This window comes from Acartia tonsa, chromosome 2 (assembly GCF_053477335.1).
Source record: "Acartia tonsa isolate MP-2025a chromosome 2, ASM5347733v1, whole genome shotgun sequence".
NCBI lineage: Eukaryota > Metazoa > Arthropoda > Copepoda > Calanoida > Acartiidae > Acartia > Acartia tonsa.
The window spans coordinates 29,439,456-29,462,594 of record NC_137261.1 but is presented as its reverse complement, the minus strand read 5'-3'; the positions used below and the strand labels follow the sequence as shown (position 1 = coordinate 29,462,594).

General features: G+C 32.0%; 1 protein-coding gene across 1 annotated transcript in view; it reads right to left on the bottom strand.

Moving 5' to 3' along the window:
• LOC145309395 (uncharacterized) overlaps positions 1–15,730 on the bottom strand; it is a 155,123-nt gene extending 139,393 nt beyond the window's left edge. The window contains exon 1 of the mRNA XM_080150334.1: positions 15,574–15,730. The gene's annotated coding sequence lies outside the window, so the exon portion shown is untranslated. The remainder of the gene's footprint in view (positions 1–15,573) is intronic.
• Between the last annotated feature and the right edge of the window lie 7,409 nt (positions 15,731–23,139).

Here is a 23,139-nt window from a genome sequence, read left to right as displayed (position 1 = left end):
TTTCCCCTTATTTACAGTGGCATTACCTCTCTGGCAGACATATGTTAGCAAAATTTCAAATCTAAGTGATTACTGGGAAGCTTTTCCTAATATCTTATTTTTATATCAAATATGCATTGCAAGTTTTCTCTGTTTCTTTTTGATGGAAATTTTAAAGTGTTTTGATATTTTTACATGAAATTTTAGAAGCAAAAATGTATATAGAATATACGTGAATATAGAGGTTGGACGTAGGGAGGGGGGTCTTTATTTTAGCCAGTTACAGGTTTTACTTTATCAGAGTACATGATAATCTGGTGTTAGGTTTTAGTAATATTGAAGCAAAGCTTTTCCAAATGATGCTATAATAATATTATTGAAAATTTGTTTATTGTTCGGTAGATAATTAAAGAGTAATGGCAAAAGGAAAAGAATGGCAACTTCTCTGAACCTTCTCTTAAGTCCTGGGCAGGTTTATATCTTTTTTGGGAGCGGGCACCACAAACCTCCCTAGAGAAATCGTCCCTAACATTATTTTTATTTCTATTTTTGAAACTAAAATACAAAAGAGGAATGGATTGAATTTAACCCCCCACCACATCAAGTGCCCCCTACGAAGCCGCTAGCAATAAATATTTTAGATATTCAACCTTTATGTAAAAGTGACATAAAACGATTGTCTTCCATGAATAATAAAAAAAAGGTGTTTAATCTTTTCCGCGAAAATTAAATGCTCGTAATTTTTTTGTTTCGCAAGAATTACAATATCAAAGTTTTAGATTATCAAAAAAGTATATTTTACTTATCATTTAGAGCTAGATTAGATTATGTCATATAATAAATTTTTATACTGTTTTAATAATCTGAGAGTTTTTTTTTCAAAATACTGCAGTTCCGATAGATTTGACCAAAGGGTAGAAGGGTTCTTAAAAGGGTGGGTTAATCAATACTCGGCAGCTGCAACTGCAGAATGATGACTGCTGCCGATATTATTAATAACAAAGCAAACGGTGTAACCGATGAAACACTTAAAAAATATTCACAAGGTGCAAATTTGTCCATAAATTTTGAGTGAATGATGTAATTTTAACTCACGAAATATAAAACATATTGCAGTTGAGACACGGAGACAAAATCTCTTTTCTTTGTTAATTTTTTTAAGGTAGATATTTCCTCACATAACATTAAGATTCGAGAATCAAATCCTTTGGTAAAATAGTTATTTTTGGGCAATTTTTTATTCATATTTTTAAGGGGAAAAGGTATTTTTTCAGACGCCTAACTCCACTGCATGACTTAACCTTCCACATTTTATTGAATAAACTATATCAGCAAGTGCTACCAACCCCCTTTGGTAACCCACCCCCAACCCCTAATTCCCACAAATAAAAATCGTGAGACATTTTTCTGACATTTTTGAAGAAAAAAAATGAAGTCATGTAAACAATAGATAATGAAAAACTATTCAAAATTCCTTTTAAGCAATTGGTGTAAATTTTTCCTTTTTCGATTATTGGGAAAAAAACACCCATCCCGTTATCTTTAATTATGTGTAAAAAAAGTACAAGACGAAATTCAACATTATTTTGTACGCATAAAAATGTCTTAATAAATTTTATTTTATAATAGAATCTTTTTATACGGCACAGTAGTTTATTAATGAGCAAAAAATATTTAACTATTCATAATAACAGTTATATACACGAATGAATTATTGTGTTTTAGGATTGCTAAATTGAAATATCTGATATAATGTATGTATTTTCTTTAAAAATTTAAACTACTGTAAAAATGTTAGACTATCGATGTTCTGTGAAATAGCTGGACAAAGTGTCTGAAAAAATCTGCCTTTGACGTCATAAAAATGAGTGATTATCCATTTCTTTTTTAGGGGTTTTCTTTTTAACTTCTCCTCTCATCTCCCTCATTTTTATGACGTCATATGGCTGATTTTTGAGACACTTTGTCCAGCTACTCTGTGAAACAAAATAATGGTCTCCAATTACACTGTAATCTATTCTAGTACTAAACTAGAAATGTCTGTAGTAAAGCCAGGGAGGAAGGGTTCAATATCTATAAACTTTTTCTAATATTTGTTAGCCTATTAAATCTTGAATGGGGCGTTACAAAGTAATTTTGTCCAAACCTTTCTACCAATAAATTAATAAATGTGTAAATTTGTTTCATTAATTTATTGTCAATTTTCCTATCACTTATATCCATGAGTCTAGGCCTGCTGTGACTAACAAATATGACTTAATGACCAGAAACAATGGAATAATTTTGGCGCAAGAAATCTGATTAAATTTTACGGCAGTACCCCATGAATTACAAAAAGAGACGATAAATAACCCCCATTTTTCTTAAAGAATTATAACTGGCTAATTTTGCTGATTAGTATGTGAAGAAAAAATTTTAAAAAATAAGAAGAGGTTACACAAAATTGAAAATAAGTATAGATTGGGAGGGGGATTTATTTGGTCTCTTTCAGTCGATTAGATGGGATTTCTACGAATTTCCCAAATGTATATATTGTGCAATAATATTGACGCCAACAGAAAAGTAGAATTCATGGTAGTAATGTACATTAACATGTAAATAAGCACTTGATAATCTAGTTTCATGCAAATCTTTTTCTTAAGTATTCAAATAAATAATATTCACGTATAATTATATCATTATTCAAAAGTAAAGGAATATGTGCACTAGAAAAAATTACCCGTAACCCCCTAAAAAAATATAATATTTGTTTAAAAACAAAATTTGAAAATAAACTCCCCCTCCTTAATTGCTCCTAGAGTAAAAAAATAAGTGTCTGACGGTACCGAAGGATCTCGCTAACCACTGAACCGATATAGTTTTCCTTTACTATGCAAATTTTTATATCACCTCTAGGGGCGTAGCTGTGTATATATGAATATAAAAAGCTTATTATCTAATCTATATTGAAAATATACATGATGTTAAATTCAGATACGAGAACGACAACTAATACAAAACACACACCTAAAAAAACGAGTGGAAAAACGGTAGTTTTATGCATGTAAAATAGATAGGTTTTAAATATTATGTATGCACGTATCAACGATTGAATTCACATGTATTTAGGTAGATAAATTATAATAGTTATTTATAGCATCGTATTATAGACAGCTTTCCGCGTATACTAAAATAAAAAAATTTAAGAATATAACCAGTAGGGATGGGAATCCGTCGAATTTTTGGGCCGGATTCGGATTCCGGATTCTGAAGGAATCCGTCAAAAAAAAGTGACGGATTCTTGCGGATTCCGGATTCTTATTTTTGGCGGATTCCGGATTCGGATTCCGGATTCTAGCAGTATTTTAAAAGGCCGTCCGTCACAGAGGGATAGCTTTTTTCGTTAATTTATCACTCTGTTACTTGGTTGAAGCCTTGATTTGTTTAAAGTGTTGACTTCCAGCATAACTAAAACATTTACATCACATTAGTAATTATTAAAATTTGTTATGTAGAAAATTTTTTTTTGATCTTTGCCTTCAAACAGAGGGAGTTGTAAGAAAAAAGACGGTAATTTTAGCCTACCAATATAGAATCCGGAATCCGCTATAAAAAACGGATTCCGGATCCGGATTCGGATTCCAAAATTGGCCGAAAATTGGGCGGATTCCGGATTCGGATTCCGGATCCGGATTCCCATCACTAATAACCAGTTTTGTTAGCCCTGAGAGGCCGAAGTCTTGGGCTGACAAATTTGATATTAATTTTATGATTTTAAAAATATTTTTGCAAAAATTGTCTGTAATACGATACTTTGCATGATTCTTTAGTATGGCTGAGAACCTGTTTTTATCCAGCGCGGCGGATATTAATCGGCTCAAGGTATCTTGAGGCGGAAAGTCAAGAACATTCAAAGAAAAAAATAAAATGTGTTCCTTTATTAACAACCTTGCAAAATGTGCTATGTTAATAATTTTAGATAAAATATAAGATTCATGTAGGAGTGTCTCATTCTAAATATTCATGTAACAAGGATCCCAACATCCATAAAAGCAAAGCTCTGAATTTAACGGTAGAACAAACGAACATTATCACTTGTAGAGTGTCAGAACTTAATAAGCAGAACATTAATTTGTAAGTCTAAACAAAAAATTATATAAGTTTGTTCGAAATTGCATAAATATAGGATACGGTATAAGGACATACTTTCATTTTCAGGATTTGATTTTAGAGATGCCACGCTTATAATATTGTACCGTGTTGTCCTAGGAATGATTATTCTAAACATGAGATGAAATTTTATTGTCAAAAAGTTAAGAATCGGAATGTTTTAAATTGACGTACGGAAATTCTGGATGATAACTACCATTACTTAAAGGCGGACGGACGTATAGGATAATATATATGCTTCGCTATTAAAAATATAAATTTATATGCGTCTTCTTCAAATTCGGAATTGGGAATATGTAAATGGTTTGAAAATTCATTTTAAAAATCGGCATTTCTAGAAAAGACTTAATCATATAAAAGACCTAATTCGACAAAATGGGCTAAAAAAGACTTAAATGACACAAGATTTAATCCTATTAAGGGCATAATCTTAATCTAACCTAACTTAACTTTTTTCTCATTAGGTCTTTTAAAGGATTATGTCTTATGTGGGATTAGGTCTTTTGTAGCAACGCCAAAAAAAATAATTAAAACCTTATTTCTTATCCATTTATTCCTGGTTTAAATCCAATGAATTAAGTTGACATAACAGTTAAAGTTTAGGTGTACTTTTTATGTCACAATGACAATTGTAAAATAGTATAAAAGATCTTCTGTATTTGCTTTATATGGTAATTCTTATTTTAATCATTTGAAATAATTATGCCTCAATCTGTTTGACCAACAGAACACTTACTTTTTGCATGGTTTAAAGTCAAATGTTAATATATTAATGTTTAAAACTTTTAAAAAGGTTATTTCTTTCAAAGTGTCTATTAAGCACTTAACCCCTCTCCCCTTCATTTTTAAATCAATTGAAAGTAAGGGTGGATAATTCTTTCACCCATATGCCTAAACCCTGTGGGAAGGGCCCTAAAATTCCGTTCCCTAACCCTGCTGGGCTACCTTGTACCCAGCATAATCTAACCTGACCTAAAATTATAAACAAATAAACAAAAAACTACCCCTCCACCCTTATTTTACTGTTTTTAAAAATGATGGGTTGGGGGGTTCTGTGTTCCACTGAGCGCTTTAAAGGAAACCACCTTCAAAATAAATATATGAATTTATAATGCAGTCATACGTGACTGTTCTCAGTGTTTGTCTTATTGCTTACAGCATAGCTACATTATAGTTTATGACATTCTGCAATTCTTTATATAATACAGGATCTGTGTGTGTCTGTTTGTACCAAAGGATCTTGCTAACAGCTAACCGATGGCGTGGAGAGGAATTGTACCCGAAGCGTCACAGAGCAACCAAAAGGTCAACAGCTAAACCTATATGGCTCTCATTTACAGTGTAGCTTGATATAAGTCATGGGAAAGTTTATAACTATTTTGGGAATTGTATCACAATCCTCCACAGAGAAATCACCCCTAGAAAAATTTCCTCCCCCAAAATTTCTTTGTATTTTTATTTATCAACCAGTATTTATGTAGCTATGTCAACTGTCGTCATTGTGAAAATGTATTTGTTTATGTTTTTCAAGATATTATCTGATCTGGCCTAGTGAATATTAATATCCTGATTTGTACAAGTGCCAAAACAATGCAAAACTTGACATCGGAACATTTGCACATTTTTTGTGCAAAAAATATTAATATGTGTATTACGTGTCTTGTTTTAATATATTTTAAAAATATATTTATGATTTACTTTTTATACTTTGTCGTCTATGTACTCAAAAAAAGCCAGGCAAAAAGTAAGCAACCTAAGTCAATAAGAATCCTTTAAAATCGATATATTATAAATTGGATATTGCACCAGATTTCCTTTGGTAATGTGATGCTCGCAGTTGGCTAAAATAACGATACACTCACTTTCCCCTATCCCAGCCTCTCCTACTGGATGAACGAAATAACCAATAAATTAGGTCCATATTAGCAAGCTAAATTTACTACAAATTTCCCCTTGCTTTTCCATTTCTATGTTCTTTATCAAAATTAGTCTTAAACTTGTCAAGCTTCTGATAGAGCAGAGGCTAATATCAATTTTGCAAGTTCTAAATTTAAAACTAAATGTTTGAATTAAAAAAGAATCATTTAAATAACTAACGATTTTGCAATAAATTTTTTTCTTGGCAAAAGAATTTTTTAAAAGGTTTTATTTAGATATCTAGTAAGATAAAAATAGATGCTAAAACGTTTTATTACCATAAATAGAGTGAGAACTCTAACAAAAAATTTCCTTAAATGAACATTTACTCAAAAGATCATTATCAGGTTTCTAGATTGCAATATCAGACAAAATTTCACAAAATCTTCTTTTTATAAAAAAATAAATACCAAAAATAATATTTCGTTATGATTTACATTACAATATTTGAAGATTCCCTTAAACCAATACAAAAAGTAGTAAATTTTTTTTCTGTAGCATAAGATTTCAATAATTACTGATCCGATTGAGTTCTACATTTTAGGGAAAGAGCCTTGGGTGGCTTCAGTTTTTTTCGTTAAATCATAAGATGGTTTTATGTTATTTTTTATCCTAGATGCTTGGGTCGCAGCTGCTAGTTACAATATAATTTTCTAATATATTTAGATATTAAAAACAAGGTAAATTTTGACACGTGTTGTTAATAAATCACAGAATATGATATTTTCATTAAAAATACTTTAAAGCATTAAATTACTGAGCTTGATCTTTAAATGTGTAGCCGTTACCGTAGCCGTAGCCAGAGGTACAGCAACTAACCTAATAGCGATCTTTAATTAAAATTTTTTAATGTTTTGAAGTTTAAATATTTTAAAAAGATTTAAATATATAATTTTAATTAATGATTATAATATTATAATTATAAATTTATTTTTAATTAAAATATTTTAAATCAAAATCTTTTAAAATCCAAGTTTTATTGGCAGCACTGGGAGTTGCGACGGCTACGGCTACGGCCACGACTACAGCCACGGCAACGGCTACACATTTAAAGATCCAGCTCAGTATTGGTATTTAGGAAGTATTTTAGGACATACAAACTTGAGATGTATAGTAGCTTCGCTACTAAACTAGTCTAGATAGTCGTGCCAAAAGATTTCATAACACTAGAAAAAAGAATTATGAGAAATCCTGGGAGGGAGAGGACAATGCCGCTTAAATTAATCAACACTCATTAAATCTACCTTGTAATTGTAAACTACCTACTCATAATTGAACACAAACAAACTAGGGAAAGATTAATTTATCGTCCAGTCACCTATCCCTATATCCCTGTAAGGAAGCTCATCAATTAAAATAAAGTTGAACTTTTCATATTACAAAACCCCATGCGAGGCAGGGATGGGACAATTGTCGATAAATTAGTATCCCCCTCCCCAACTCTAAAGGTTGTGTTCTGACATTTGTTGTTTATTTCGGAGGAAAGATTGGGATGTAAATGAACTTAACTATAAAGCAGTTTACTATATAAATGACTTTTCTGAAGATAAAATTATTGTCCATTATTACCATCTCCCTTCCTACAATACCCGGATAATCAAATCAAACCCTTTTTTCACTTCTAACCTTTTCTTGTGGCGATCTAACCACTTTGATATAAAGTACACGGAGATGGCTTTTCAAAATTGTTCCTTAGGTAACTTTGTCCTAATACAAAACTTTACAATTTGAGATTTTAAACTAATCAATTGGCTCTTTGATTTTATTTATTTTTGAAAATGTTTTTTTATTACTCAATTAGACTTTATCAGTAATGATTCAGGGAGGGAGGGGACATTGGGCTATTAATTACACTAGTCCCCATAGTTGTACAATAACGTTTCTTGTTCATTGCCTTAACTACTTTTGGGACTTTATTGAAATTGATTGGTTAGTTAATTAAGTTTCAACCACTTATTGTAATCTACAGAATAAGTTATTTTGTGTATCATCATTGGGGATGTAGATGAATTTATAGGCCATTGTCTTATCCCTTTGGATTCCAGGCATTTGTGCAATTATATTAATAATAATGTAGCTCGTGCCACTGTTATATTGTATGCAATATACTGCAGCTACCATCCATAAAAACAATCTCTTTTTAAGTATGTATAGCAGTTAGGAACGCTAAATAATGTCTACTACATAGAGCATATGAGGCACAGTCATGAATGAGTAAGATATAAATTAAACCACGTACTAAAACATGGTTCTGTGCTCCAAACTGTGAAACAGGCCGGCCTGTATGAGTGTATATATATTCGATTTAGTTGTGTTTCCACGTAGAAATACATGGTTTAGTGTTAAAAACTGTAAAGTATGTCTGCTTTTATCAGTGTATATATTTGATTTAGTTGTGTTTCCACGTTGTAAGACATGGTTTTGTGCTCCAAGCTGTAAAATATGTTCACGCGAGAGTAAATATATTTCATTAAGTTGTGTTTCCAAGTAGTAACCCGTGGTTTTGTGCTCCATACTGTGCCTGCCTGTATGATTGTGTATATATTTGGTTAACCCTGGTAGTACACATTATGTGATGTCATAGGAAGTTTGAGGTTCCATTTACTATCATGGAACATTGCAAAGGATTCAAGAGGATCCTGTGCAGTTTTGGAGAATTATTTCAAAAAATAGATCATGATTATATCCTGTAGAATTACTCACTACTAGAATGGTTATGTAACTCGCCACGTAAAAGCTTTTTCAGTGTGGCTGCGAAACCGCGTAATATCCACTGGATTAGAACCGGTTCTTATCATACTGAAATTCATGTGTAGCATCGTATCACAGACAAATTTTTTCAAAAAAAAAATTAAAATAAAAAGCATAATATTATTAGCAGTTTTAATCTTATAGTTTATCATTTAAATATCCGCGGAAAGCTGTCTAAATTAGTTGCGATATATAACTATTATTTCACAAGAAATATTTACAAGGAGTTAATAGACAAAGTTTCATTGAGTTGCTCCTTCATTAACATACTACGATTCTGCAATTTAAAATAGTGAAATAATATTATTGTTTTAAAATTCATTTGATCCAATCAACATATTGTAAAGTATACAAATACTGAATATAATGTGTATGTTATTGATATATTATTACTTGGATGATGCCCAGGATTTTCATGCACTCTGATAAAGTGATACTCCCAGCTGGCTAAAATTACGATACAACCCATCAACCCCTTTAACCCCATCCCTACCCCTCTATCTGATTGAACGAACTGACCAACAAATGATGTCCATGTTAGCAACATAAATTGACGACAAATTTTCTTTGTCATGATATCCACGTATATTATATCCATTGTGTGTGTACACATTGCAATAACTTGACTTCCTATCCGCAAGTTGCACCAAAATATGTTTTTTTTTTCTTGGTGCCTAATTGATTTATTTACATGCAATATTCACATTTAAAAGTAGCACTTTTTTCTAAAACTTTGTGGTGTTTACCAGAGTGGGATAGGACATTTGGCTGTTTATTACACCAGTCCTAAATAAACCTGTATAATAACGTTTCCTCATTCGTTGGCTTAACAACTTTGGGGACTATTGTTGAATTTTGATTAATTGGCTCATTAAGTTTAGTGCTCAAAAAATATTAACCACTAATTGTAATCTACATCATGGGTAATTTGTGTATCATTATTGGGAATGTACATCAATTTATCCAACATTGTCTTATCCCTTTAGATCTCTTGGTATTTACATAACAGTCCAACCCCCCCACCCTCCTCTTACTCTTTTTGACATTAAAAATCTCTGTACACGACCTTATTGATATTGGGTATTTGCAGTCAATGGTTATTAAGAAGTGTTAGTTTGCAAACAATAAATTGAATTCTAAGTGCCCAAAGTTTTGATCCAATAAATATTACAAGTTATAACGTGGTTATACAACTTTGTGTTTAATTTAAAGTCCAATATCTCCTCCCTCTATGAAATAATAAACAAGTAAATTTATGTAGACAATTTTAAGTTGTGTGTGTGCAGTAATTTTGGAACATACGGAAATGTCCTAGTTGTACAGTAGCTGCGCTAAAATAATTTAAGATATCAGAATTGATATAGAATACGTGGATATAATGACAGAGGAAACTTTATCGTTAATTTACCTTGCAAATATGGACCTCATTTATTGGTCAGTTCGTTTATTTAATAGAAGGGGGTGGATAGGAGGTATAGTTATTTCAGCCAGCTGCGAGTATTACTTTATTAGAGTACATATAAATCTGGTGCAACATCCAAATAACAATATATCTAATAACATCAGCATGATGACTGAAATTATTCTGAATACCCGCACATAAAGGATCCTTTAATCCCAATCAGATTCTTCCAGTCATCATGCGTATTCAGGTCTTTTATATTCGAATTCCATAAATCAGAAAAAAAGCTTTATTGTGGCATTTTTATCGGGTAAAGGAAAAAGTATGAATACATAATAACAACCTAAAATGTTGGGGATATTAAGAGTTAATATATTTCCTATTATATTAGGTAGCAACGTTTTTCTTCTTCTGTATCTTAAGACGAAAGCTACTGCACCGATTGAGTTGTTCATTTTTGGGAAGCTTAATATTAGTTCCGGGATTGTTTTAGGCTATTGCCTTCCATTCCCTACCCCTTAAAAACAAAATATCAAAGCTTTACAATCGAAATAGTTTTTAGAATTACAACCAATTTCCATTTCCCTTATAGCCATTGTAATATTCATACAGCTCCTTTTTTAGGAATTCACTGATGGATTTGATAGTATTCAAAAAATGAAAAATTGGCCAAAAATGAAGTTCATTTGATTGCCCTATCATTTACTGATTAACCTTCAGACATTTTTTTTACTGAATATTTATTTTTTTATGAGTCCACAGTTATGAATTCAGGGCTCAGCAGCCGTGCATCAGTCGCCAATAAGCCTAAATTTCAACCCCTTTGGATACTTTGAATTTTAAAAGAAGGAATTGCAACATTTGGGTTAGGTTTAGACTCCCAGCTGATTTTTAAAATTGTAAAAAGGTTTATTTCCCTGAGACTGAAGGGCGGCTGACACGTGGTTGCCAAGCCCTGCTTAAGATAGATATGTAAGTGCAAGAAAATAAAAACAGCTAAAAATGATCTTTTAATGAAAAAAAAGAGAAAAAATTTATATAGATCGAAGAAGATAAAATTGCATTTTGTGAAACAACACTGATTTAATAGTTTAAAATAAAGAATTTTAATTGTAAAGAAAAACATATATATAATCTATAGAACCTAACATCTATCTAAAAATTGGCATATAAATTCAATCTTCTCAAAGCAAAAGTAATATTCTTAATGATTTTTGTTCTGATCGTCTTTCTTTCACGGTTTTCTCTATTTTAAATGAAATTTTCCCATTTAGGAAATATATATTATTGATCAGATATAGATAAGAAAAAACAAGAACATTATTTTCCTGTATGGCTTCGACACCAATTAATATCCACTGGATTAGAACCAGTTATAAGCCATACTGAAAAAAATATGTATAGCATCGTATTACAGACAATTTTCCACCAATAATAAAATCAAAACCATAAAAATGCCCATGCTAACAAAACTGGTTTTAATCTTATCATTTTTCATTTTGATATCTGCGGAAAGCTGTAGATAAAACAATGCAATAAATAACTATTCCCTTCTGATTTCATAATTGCACAAAATAAGGATTAATTTCGTGAACGCAGTCATTGCAAATGTAGCTAGTTTGCTATTGCTACGCTTCTAGTGACAAAAAACAATATTGTCAATACGATAATTTTACATCTTATTTCTATATAACGATCTTGATTGAAATAACATCCTCTTATTTATACCACTTAATGATTTTGAGAAATTTTATGATTCTTATGACGTGATGTATGCTTTGGTATTACAACAGTTTCAGATATAATTAATAGATCTTTATCGCATCGTATTACAGACAGATTTTTTTTGCAGATGTTAAAATGAAAAATTCTAAGAATGTAACCAATATTGTTAGCTCCAAAGGTCCGTAGCCCCGGGATAACAAAACTGGAAATTTTATTATTTTTATTTTATCATTTGTTGAAAAATGACGGGGCTGTTTATTTACGTCACAAGTGAGGGGAAAGAAAAGGGAAGGAGGAAAGAAACCCCCTAGAAAAGAGATGGGGGTATGACGTCACACGCCAAAACAATTTGAAATTTGTCCCCATTTTTTGCACCAATACGTACAGCATCCTTTAAACAAAATGCTTGGGTAAATATCTATTGAACCAGATTATGATTTAAAATATTTGTAAAAAAATAGTTGTAATTTTATCAGTAGTTTCATTATAGTTTAATGATTTATTGTAATAAAGGGTAGCAATGAAATTTGGCCACTTCTTCCACCTTAATAAATAAATGTAGCTTAAGATTTATATTTTTTTTCCAGTTTGGCTTTGAAACCATTTATTATTCGCTGGATCAGAACCAGTTCTCAGCTGAAAAAAAATCATGTTAGGCATTGATTTACAGAGAAAATCAAATATCTAGCTGTTTTCGTGAAAGATGGAACTGGGCTACGTAATCTCTCCTAATTTACATAAATCTATTTGCATATCTAGCTGTTTTCGTGAAAGATGGAACTGGGCTACGTAATCTCTCCTAATTTACATTAATCTATTTGTGTATCTACCTGTTATAGAACTTTAACCATGAAACATGCCTCTCTTATTATTATTAAGGTATATAAATCATATAAAAAGATTTACGTGGATAAGTTGCGAAACTCGATATATTAATTATTGGATGTTGCACCATATTTTTATGTTCACTGATAAAATGATGCTCCAAGCTGGCTAAAATAAGAATATCCCACACCCCACTCTTTCATCCTATCCCCTTTTCTACTACTGGATAAACGAACTGACCAATAAATGAGGTCCATATTAGTAAGCTAAATCAACGGCAAATTTTCTTCTGTCAATATATCCACGTTTATCTTATATCTATTGTTGCAAAACTGTGACCACACTAGGGATTAGCATGAGACAATTTAATCAACAACCCTTTATTTTTTCCAATAATTACAAGCTATCACTGACCAATTATTTTAAAAGTAGGCAGCATTGATTTAACTTCAATGTCATATTCTTGTTTCACTGGCCTGTGTTAAAAATATAAATTAGAATCTTATAATCTTTAAAATTATTAATAAATCAAAAAAAGGATTAAGCCAACAATCTTTAATTTTAAATAGCAATAATGGGTATAGTCCCTTTCGTAACATCGCACCCTATGGGGCGATTCTTCGTGTTTTTCACAGTAGCTTTTCTCCTATTTCTAGCCCCTGCGGGGCCAATTGCCTAACCCTGTGGGTCATTCCCCTAACTCAATATAACCTAACCTAAAATAACCTATAAAAAGCCATTCTAAAAATACGACGAATCGCCACATATGGGGCGATGTTACGAATAATTTCAAAAGATTTTCCTTATAGTTCTCAACATTAACGAAAATAAAATCCTTCGGATAATTTACTTTTTGTTGGTTTAAATTTTAAAAATGCCTGTTTTATATGATATAAAAAATGAATTAATTGTAACTGATATTATTTAAATGTTACATATGCATAACTCAATTATTAATACAACAATCATTAGTTGATCATTCACTATATTACTTTAAATGGATAGCCAATCGCATTTCATAATATTGAAATGTTTTATAAATCTAAATTTAGCTCCTAGCGGACTCTATTAGCAATTTATCGCATTGTATTATATGAAGTTTTCAGTGGATAGTAAAATAAAAATTTGTTAATTCTAGTTTTGCTGGCACTGAGGGGCCGAAGACCCAGACCATTAAAACTAATACTGATTTATTTTATTTTTTATTTGTAAAAAATTGTCTATAATTCGATATGATACATGAGTTTTCAGTACGGCTCAGAACTGATTTTCGAAGCAATACTGAAAAGGTATACTTCGCAATTCTCCGCACACCTTTGAAGTTCACAACCGAAAATACTAAAGCCTATTCTAAATTTTATACAAGGATTTGATACAATGTAAATAAATCTTCTAAAACTTCAACAAAAATCTTCAAAATTGCTTGAAATTAAACTTTTAAGTTAATAAAATGAAATGAGCGGCTGCGGTTAGCAATCCCTTTTATTAATCAAAACTAATTACAAACAAATTCATAATCGTTTGGCCACAAAACACATATAATAAGCGATGAAAAACAGAAGTTTTTGAAAAACCAAAACATGTTTTTTTAACATGAAGCTTGCCAAAATTACATGGAAACAAATACTTATTAATAACTCCCAGGGATCTGAAGGGATAAGAAAATAGCCGATAAATTGATGAACATCTCCTATGATGATAAACAAAATTAACCCTTCTGTTGATTAAACTTAGTGGTTGAAACGTTTGCACACTCAACTTAATGAATTAATCAATCAAAGTTCAATAAAGTCCCCAAAGTTGTAAAGCCAACGTGTAAGAAATTGTAATCATAAAACTTTGGGGACTCACTACTGTAATTGTCCCCTCCCTCCTTGAATAACTCCTCAATCATAGTTTTGAATATATGAGATAATTTCTGCCTGGCGGTTACAAATGTCATAGTTAATAGATTTTCCATGCCAAAATGAATTAAGAAAAAAAGTGATTTATTATGGAAATAAACGAACATTAATAATACATATTCTGAATATCTAGAATTGTAAAATGGAAATGAGTTTTCCAAAGTGATATTTTTTATGATATACGTGGATATATACTCATGGAAAATTTGTCGTTAATATATGTGGCTAACATAGACATCATTTATTAGTCAGTTCGTTCGTAGAAGATAAGGCGAGGATGAGTATCGTTTTTTTTTAGCCAGCTGCGAGTATCTATTTATTAGAGTAAGTGAAAATCTAGTGCAACAACCAAGTAATTATATCGATTTGTTTTATTCCTTTCTTAAGAAAATTAGTTTTTTAAATTAAGCTAATTAGCTAAATTACTCGAAAAGAAGCATAAAAATACATTTTGATTCAAAATTGAAATAAAGGAGGTTTTGCAGTTCTCAATTATTTAACTAAAGTTTAGTTATATTCTGTTCTATTAAAAGTCTTAAAAATGTTACGATCATAGTTAAACATTGAATTCCAACCCTCTCACATCCTCCCTCCCTCTGCTGTATTGTAGGCGAGTGAAAAGGTTAATTACAGAGCATATGCAACTACAGATTTCACCATTTGCAAAAATTACACTCACACACATTCCAACTTACATTTGCATGCACAGGAATAGGGAAAGGACAACGAAAGAAATTTTCTCCACAATTCATACGTGTAAAATTCTGTATGCAGTAGCTGTTAGTTAAAAGGGGAAGTTTAATTAATTTACAGCCATTACATTTATACATACATACGAGAAAATGCTTTTTTGCAGCTTTTTTTCTCAAAAAATCAACGAAATTCGCAATAAACTTTAAAAATTGTAGAAATAAAACCTACCTTTGATATAAAGCTATTTATATAACTATTTTTTACTTTTATTTATTCATATAGTCACTTTTTAAAGTCACAATTTTTAATATTTAATTTCATATTATCACTGAAAAAGTCACTATATATATACGCTTGTTCTCTGTGCACAGTTGAAATCACTACTAAATATACGAGAGAAGTCTTCAAACTACCCTAAATCTTAACTCTCCCCCCCCCCCCCTTTCCACTCCAATATATCGCCTCGTTGGTATCGTATATGTAGCGCCCCGACGCGGCGTAGCTCGACGTATATATGTTCCTGTGCGTGTGTGTGTGGGTGTGTGTGCGTAATGTTGATGTACATATCTAGGGGAAATCTTTGCGTATATGTATATTTAAGTAGTATTACCCTCTTTCCATTGTTTTAAGATCTTTCCCCATACTGAGATATATATTTGGAATTTTTAAAAATTTTGTATCCAGATTTAAAATTCATCTATATATATTTTCTTATTATCTTACGTTAAAAGTAAAAGTAAAGTAAAATATTTTATATCTATTCATTTTAATTACAATTCAGAAATGTTAAGAAAACAAGAATGACAACATCCATAAAACAAAGCTCTCGAATGAAACTGTTTGTCTCTTACTTAAGTTCAAAAACTAACTGTAGGAAAGCTTTGCTCTAAATTATTCAATTACGATAGAGATTTTAAAACAACATATAAAGAAAATTTAGAATAGATATAGAATATACAAGGACAGGAGAAAGTTTGTCTTTATTATAGGTTGCTAACATGGACCACATTTATTGGTCAGTTTCTTCATCCAGTAGGAGGGGAGGGGGATGGGGTAATGGGGGTGGAGTGGGAGTATCATTATTCTAGCCAGCTGCGATTATCACATTATCACAATAGAATATGGTTTAAGATCCAAATAATGATACTTCCATTTATCAAGAATAATTCCACTGTGGCGTAAGGATCGTCCCCTTTTTTGATGAACTTTTTTTCTCACAAGTATAATGTATAATGAATGCGTATTATTCTTCATAAGACCCCCCCCCCCCTCTTTAGAATCTATCAACCCATATGGAGGGAGGAATATTATTTGATTATTGCATTCTTTTAGATTCAATTACATTTGGAAACCCAAAAGAAATTAACAAAGTTATGCATAACAACTAAATTACTATTTTAATAATAATAATTCAATAATATAAATTTAAACATGTTTTTATTGTTTACCGATTTTAAACTTGACATGACGATTCCTGTAACAGTGAGGGATAATATAGAAATCCTTGCAACCCTATAATGATTACCAGAAAGTTCATGTTGAATAGTTACATTTTGTTATATTACAATGGATATAAAATACGTGGATATATTGACAGAGGGAAAAACTTGTCATTAATTTAGGTTGGTAATATGGACCCCAATTATGGTCAGTTCGTTTATTCAAGATAAGGGGAGGGGATGGGGTAAAGGGAGTGGATTTTGGGTATCGTTATTTTAGCCAGCTTTGAGAATCACATGAAAACCTGGTGCAACATCCAAGTAATATTATATCGATTTCTATCACCATGATTTTAGAAATTCCTTGGACTAAAAATTGAGAAAAAAGTAAGGTAATCCAGTTTAAAAAGTTAGACATTGCTAGGCTAACTGTGGCTGGGTTTAAAAATCAGACGGCTGTAGCTTTCTGAAAAAAGGGGACTGCGGCTGCCGAACCCTGGCTTATATTTACCAAAGCCATGAGCATGAAAAGGCGTTTTCTGTTGATATGCAAATTCTAGCAAATAAGACAGAAATTATTAAGTGTTTTTATCAAAATTATCTACATGCACGAAATTGTGGGCGAGCTTAATTTTTGAGAATATGTGCATTTTTCTTGTTAAGCCAAGAGTTATTAATTATGAAACGTTATTTGGTCCATTTTAATGCCGTCATTCTTATACTTTGCCTCTAGGGGGTTGGGGGGGGGGGGGGTCTTGATTGGAATATCCCAGCTATCAAGAAAATGGCCATAAAAAAAATATGCCTGAAAAGCAAAGTAACTAGTTACCAGCTAGCGGTTAGCGAGATTTTAATCTACATTCGGACGGCCTGACGGACTAACAGACAGACGGACAAACATCATTATATTCTATATCGTATATTTTAAAGGTTATGATATCAAGAACGAGCACCTAATATTGTGGAGTGGGAGGGGGGGGGGGGGGGGTTAAATAACACGCAAAAATATGGTATACCCCTTGAAAATGGTCGACTAGGTGGTTTGTTGTATTTTACTCTTTGATTGTTAAAATGAAAGGTTGCGTGATTTTTTAAAAAATGTATGTTCATGTAAGTATATGTATATTTTTTAATTTGAGGGGGGTAAAATTAGGGGTTTCAAAGTTTGAGGGGATAAACACCCTTTACTCCCGTCTATGACATAATTTCCATGGCTAAGTCCTTGATTTATTTTCTTTCATTCTTTTAAATACGGTTATCCTTGTTTTTACATTATTAAGCAATATTATTTTTAAAAACATAACTGCACCGATTGAAAAAATTAAATAATACAATTTTGACGTGTGTTGATTTTCAGCTGTCAATAGGTTTGATATTTGATCATAAGGTTATTATCATATTAGAGCCCTCTACCCTCCCCCCCCCCCCCTACTTACCATGTTTGCCCTTTTTGGTTTAACTTGGAATAAAGTAACAGGATCTGTGTCTATCTGTCTTTACCAAAGGATCTCGCTGACTGCTAAACTGATATTAGTCTCCTTTAAAATTTAGTTTCTCACAGGTCGTTTGTAACTATTTTTTTTTGGGGGGGGGGATGGTAACATCACCCTCGCAAAAGAAATCACCCCCTAAAAAAAATGAGCTTCCCCTCCAAAAAAACCTTTTTTTACTTTTTGCGACTTCAATCACCCCCCCCCCCCCCCCCATTCCCTTTCTCAAGTGCCCTAGGGGAGTATCCGCTAGTATACTATAAAGTAAACATAAGTTAATACCCCCCCCCCCTAAAAATTAAGTCATGATTATGTCCCAGTACATAATTCCATCGTTTTCAATTTTTATATGTTTAAAAATTTTAATGTTCAGGTTTTAAAACTTTCATATTTATTCCTTTATTTCTTATTAAACAAGGATGACATCATCCATAAAAGCGAAGCACTGAAACGGAAGGACAAACGGACACTAACACTTAAATAGTGTCAGAACTGAATAATCAGAATATAAATGTATAAATGTCGAAGCAAAATTGTAAGTAAAATTGTTGAAAAACTGCTTGATACAGAATAATGTTTATGGACATACTTACATTTTTAGGACTTGATTATAGAGTTGCTTCGCTTATAATATTGTACTTTGTTGTCCCAGGAATCAGTATACCAAAAATCAGATAAATCGGATTATTAGATCACATAAAAAATTTGTTGTTAAAAAAGTAAAAAAATCAACATGTTTAAAATGGACGTACGGACATTCTGGTAATGATTATAGAGTTGCTACGCTTTCTAAATCGTACCTAACTGCTACAGGAATCATCATGCAAAGTTTGAAATTAATAGGACAATTCTAACATGCCTAAATTGGCGAAAAAAGCTATCCGTTACGGACGGACGGACTTACGGACGGACGGACCGACCCTAATTATAGAAAAGCTTCGCTTTTAAAAATCCTGTACAGAACAGTTTTCTGACAGGTTTCATACTCACAAACACATATGGGAGAGAATAAGCTATTAGTTCAAGGGTGCTACCATTATTACTTATTTTTTAACACGCTAAACGTGTTCTATAAAAATTAGGTTACCAAGATTAAATCGACAGGGCAAATCTAATTTCTAAATTAACGCAAATGGCTAATCGTTACATACGGACGGACGAAGGGACATACAGACCCTAATTATAGAAAAGCTTTGCTTTTAAAAAGTAGTAAGTTTTATGGAAATGTGCAGAAAGAATCCATAAACACTGCAATTTTTACTACATGTCAAGCAAACAAAAGTAATAGATTCTTTGAGGTTGCTTTAATTACTATTTGCGCCATTTTCACAAGGGCTCGGCAACTGCGTTTAGCCGCACATAAGCCCTCAAATTTAAACCCGCTAGTGTGGCTCATTTTTCCCCCAACACATGGATTGTCTGTTTAGGAACATATATTGCTAAATTTTAATTAATAATAAGACGATTTTACTGAGGCTTACACGCGACTGATGCGTGGCTGCCGAGCCCTGTTATAATAGCCATTTCTATTTCTTATACTAAAGATTTTTAATTAGATACAGTTTGAATAACGGCGAAAAGTTAAAAATAACAAGAACAACAGCGTCATTGTAGAGTAGCAGAGCTCTTAGTGTCAAAGGAAGGATATTAATTTATCGGAACATTCCGCGGATATTAGAATCAGTATTCTAGGATGGGAGGTTATCCCGTTTGTCACCCCCTACCCCCACGGACTCCCTGAGCACGCCCTCTTAACTATTCAGCAATTTTTGTCTGTAATAAAAGCAAAATTTTTAGGGGATTTTATGGGTGTTAAAGATAAGGTTGAATTTATCTCCCCAACCGCAATTTTTGGCCGCTCCCTTCCTGTTCCCTTCACACATGACTTGGTCCACCTCACAAGAGCAGCCTGTCCTCCTACCTCAAGTCAATTATCATCAAGCGGGTACCTTCTCTACCCCTCATCAACAGCAAGGACTCAGAATCCTTTTACAGCTGGGTTGCAGCCATTAAAAACCCAAACCCACCTGTTACACCCCCTCAGTCTGTCAAACTAAGATCACTTTACCCTGCAGAACCTCATCACACAGCACTCAATCATGCACCACCACAACCGGTACCTCGACAAACTCTGTTAATACAGATGACTCATCTCTTACATTTTCAACATCTCCAGCATCTCACTTAAACCATCAGTCGAGCTACCCGGATCCCTCGCTGCTTTCTGACGACGAAACCTCCGATATGGAAATAAACAACGAAGACATCGCAGCAGCTCTGGCTTCACTAGACATGTCGTTTGATTAAATCCAAAGTACACTTTAAAAACTAATTCCGATTTATAAAAATTATAATTCACTGTATATTTGTAATCTTATGTTTTTATAATATTTATGTCGTATTTCTTTATTGTAAGTGTTTTATTAATTAAATACATAATAATAATAGAATTCTGCTTATTTAGTTTTGCACTCTACAAGTGCAATATTCGTTTGTTCTACCGTTTAACTTCATAGCTTCGCTTTTATTGATATTGTCATCCTAATTTTTAAAATCTAATTATATACCATATTCTTAATTAACCAAACTGGTTTCAATCTTATAATTTTACCAAAGAAAGCTGTCGATGCGATACATAACTATTATCTATTATTTTGAACCATATTTCCTTCTCGCACGATTCAATTTATAAAAGGTTAACTAATAAAATCTGCTGCAACCCATCCAATTTTTCTTGATAAACAATATACATATAATAATAACAACAAATTTTCATTGCGCTATTTATTACACTAGTCCCTAAAATTTTATAATAACGTTTAATTATTCGTTTGCAATTCAACTTTGGGGGCTATTATTGAATTTGATCGGTTAGTTCATTAAGTTATGAGTCCAAACGTTTCAGTCACTAAATGTAATCTACAGAAAGGGTAATTTTTTTATCATCATTGTGGATGGACATCAATTTATCGGCAATTGGGTTATCACTTTAGATCCCTGGCATAATTATTGCTTAATTAAGATTTAAAAAGAACCAGTAAAAGAATAATTTATTTTTTGGAGGGGAAGTTGAAGTTGTAGATCTTCTCAGTATCTATGAGAAGCTCCCCTTTAAAGGAGAACCATATCGGTTCAGCAGTTAGTGAGACCTTTCGGTACAAAAAGACAGACAGATATCCTGTCACTTTTATATAAGGATAAAAAACATTGCATTGCATTGTAAGAAATAATATAAAACAATTTTAGTTTAATATCGTTTATGTATAATTATGATAATAATATCTCTCTAGCCTTCTTCCAGTCTTATTAGAAGCTAAATTTTTCTATAATCTGGGTCAGTCTGTCCGTAACTGTTAGCTCTTACCGTTAACTTAGGCATGCTAAAAGTGTCAGATCGATTTAAAACTCGCATGGTGATTCCTGTAATACCTAATGACAATTTAGAAGGCATAGCAACAATTTAAGCGTTACCAGTATATCAGTTATCCATTTAAACATGCTGCTATTTATATTTTTTATGATATAATCATCCTATTCATCTTATTTTTGGAACAATGATTCCTAGGACAAAGAAAATGTAAGTATGTCCTTAAATATAATCCTGAAATTACTTAGTTTTGCAACAAGTAAATATAAAATTTTGTTTATGATTCTTAAGTAATATTCTGATTATTAAGTTTTGACTTTCGTTTGTTCACCCGTTTCAGAGCTTCGCTTTTACGGGTGGTGGCATTCTTGTTTTTAATGGTCCATGGTCAACCATAATTTCTATAAGTGTTGACCTCCCAACGCCACAAATTTTAACACTTTGCAAATATCAGTTTTATAACATTTTATTACCTATTTGGTTATTTTCATAAATATGTAACAATTAAATAAATAAAGAGCCAATATCAAATCATAGTTTGTAAATAGTTCAATAATTTATGTTTCTCAATAGGGGATGTAACTTTTAAGGGGTGTAAAAATGACCGCAAAATTTGCCCAGCCCCCTCTAAACTATTTTTTTATTCTTTTTTAGTGGATTCGAAATAACAAAACTTAAAAATGCAGAAATATTGACCCTCAGTGGTAAAAGAAGCAGAAATAAATTGGTACAATTTCATAAGATGTTGTTTGGATTTATTTATGGTTTATTTCACAGCAGGGACATCCAAGCTTTTTATTTTGAGGTCGGAGAGGAAATGGAAGATAATATTTATATTTATTTATGGTTTATTTCACAGGATGTGGTAGCCAGCAGGGAGGGAGGGGATATTGGGCTGTTTATTACACTAGTTCCTAAAGTTTTATAATTGCATTTTTTTTTCGTTGATTAACAACTTTGGGGACTTTTAGTGAATTTGCTTGGTAGCCAGGGATATAGGTATAGAACAATGGAAGATAATATTAATATTTATTTCAAAGGATGTGGTAGCCAGGGAAGGTATAGAACACTGGAAGATTTTACAGAACATTGCACAGGGATACAGAGATAGAGCAATACTGCATGATGTTTATCTATTTATCTTTTATTTCCTAAGAATAGGTAGACATGAGTCCAGGGATTGAACTATGAAAGACAATTTAAGAGAATATAAATTATATAATTTACAAAATCAATTACAATGTGGAAAGCTTGTAACTAAAGATCTCAGAGATTTTTAAAATATCTTTTATTCTTTTAAATGGATATTTTTTTGTACATACTATAGTGCTTGTTTTTGAATAATGTTAGTTGTATCTTGTAACTGTTTTTATTCATAATCACGCAGGGGCGTGCAGTAGGAGCCTGTAGGGGTCAGTAATTTTCCTACTGATTATCCCACCACCTCATACGGGCGAGAGTGCTGTCCATGACATTCTAACATCAGGTGCAAAAACCA